We start from the raw sequence: 2,336 nt of genomic DNA on the forward strand, positions 1-2,336 counted from the left end.
GTACAAATGTACCCAGCAAGACTTACATCAGAACTATCTACATATGCATCATCATCAACAAAGGGGATGGTGGGGTTTAACTGCAGCAAGCCAGCTTTGACTCGGTGTCTATCCTAAACTACGACTGCAGGCAACTCTTTTGAGGTGGCGCACACGAGTCCACATATTCACCATATCAATACACCACTATGGATCCGCTCCCGTCTCCCTACGAGAATGCCATCCATAGCACTCACGCTTATCTTGCGCATTTTAGAGTGTTCACTTTCACTTGTCTATGAACTGATATAAGCAACCCAGAAGTTCTTTACCGCGGACACGGCTATTCGAATAGATGATGTTAACCCTGCAGGGGTGTACTTCTTCATACATGTTTCCACCACTTAGCGTCTGCACACGACATGTGCTCGGCAGACTTCAAGCGAAAGCCGACGTGGGTGTAGACCACGACCTACCTAAACACTCAAGTCTCTAGTCCAGGTTTATCGCCTATTCGGGTTCCATCCATGAGGAGATCCGGCCGGAGTTTCGCTCACAGCCCCAAACAATGTGAACAGGGTTCCGTGACACCAAACGGGCGCCCGGTATACCCGGCCACGTGCCTACCGCATCACAGCCCACCCCTACGGTCAGCGCTGTCCACGGCCTCCAGCATACTACAAACACCAGAAACTACTTGCAACTCCTGGACAGAGGACAAGGGTGAATAAGAAGTCGAGCGGGGTCATATTTCAGGGCCCAATGTATGGTAGTAGCTGAATCATGGATCACAAACACAGAACTCAGTTCCTGAGGACGGCTGCAATGAGACAACCCACCATGTACTCCTACATGGCCTCTCACCGCTACCTTTACCAAATCGTGTTCACACACTTAGCTCACACACAATAGGACATGTTCACACGCCTCTGATTCATCCCCCGATGAATCAGACCTGACTCAACTCTAAGCAGTAGCAGGCATGACAAACAAACATGAATGAGTAGGCACAACAGGGCTCAAACAACTCCTACTCATGCTAGTGGGTTTCATCTATTTACTGTGGCAATGACAGGTCATGCAAAGGATAAAGGGGTTCAGCTACCGCAGCAGGTAACAGTTGAATTGTTGTTGTCCTAATGCAGTAATAGAGAGCAGGAGCAAGAGAGTGGGATTTTATCGGAATGAACAAGGGGGTTTTGCTTGCCTGGCACTTCTGAAGATAACATTGAGTCTTCATCAGTGTCAACGATCACATCATCGGTACAGCGTCTACCGAGGGGGAACAACACCGGCAAACACAGAAGAAACACGATCAATGCAATGCGCAGTATGATGCATGCTATGACATGGCAATATGAGTGTGTTTTGGGCTAATGCACCTAGCTATGATTTAAATGAAGTTGGTTTGAATACATGATTCAAATTCCAACTCCATGTATGATTATTTAAATGCCCTTTATTTGTTTTGTCCAAAACAGAGGACAAACATTGTTCAAACATGCATGAAAATGGTACAGATGGGTTCCTTGAATTTTTCTGATAATTTTTCATATATAAAACATTTAATTTGGAGTTACGATTAATTTTCTATGATTTATTGAAGTTTTAGCTATTTTCTGGAATTTCCTGAATATAAAAAAATAAACTAGATCCCAGAAAATGAATATTGCGTCAGTATGACCTCACCCTGACGTCATCAGGTCAACAGGGCGGGTCCAGGTCAAACCTGACGTGTGGGGGCCACACGTCAGTGACACAGGAACTAATCCCGGTCAAACCCAGCGCTGACTGGGGTTTGACCAGGGGTGGGGCCCACTGTCAGTGTCAGCAGGGGGGGGGTAATTAGTTTAACTAATTCGATTAGTGTTAATCCTAATTAGCTAACAGGGCTGGGCCCACCTGTCATTGAGTCAGGGGCGTCCAACTGGGGTCAAACTCGCCGGACTTGGTCCACGGCTCGTCGCCGGTGAAGCCCGAGACGGCGGAGGGGGTCGGAATTCCTCCTCCGGCGACCAAATGGCCGGCGGAGGGCAGCTACGTGACGCTGAAGATCCCGCGCGTCGAGTGGTGCGGTCAGTTATGCCAGGGGCGACCTATATCGATGGCGGCGAGCTCAAAGGCGGCGGCCGGAGTTCGGCGGGGAGGGGAGAAGGGGCTATGGTGCACTAGAGGAGAAGCGGGTGGTGGCTACGAGCTCCTGGTGCTGCGCTGAGCACGACGGTGGGCTCGGGAGCGAGCTGCGGTGGCTGTGGCCACGGCCACGCCATGGCCGGCGGCGAGAAACTCTCGGCCGCGGTGGGAGATGGGGCTAGGGGGTGAGAACGGAGGGGGCGAGCACAGGAGAAGCAGCAGGG

Source organism: Triticum aestivum, chromosome 3B, assembly GCF_018294505.1.
Source record: "Triticum aestivum cultivar Chinese Spring chromosome 3B, IWGSC CS RefSeq v2.1, whole genome shotgun sequence".
Classification (NCBI taxonomy): Eukaryota; Viridiplantae; Streptophyta; class Magnoliopsida; order Poales; family Poaceae; genus Triticum; species Triticum aestivum.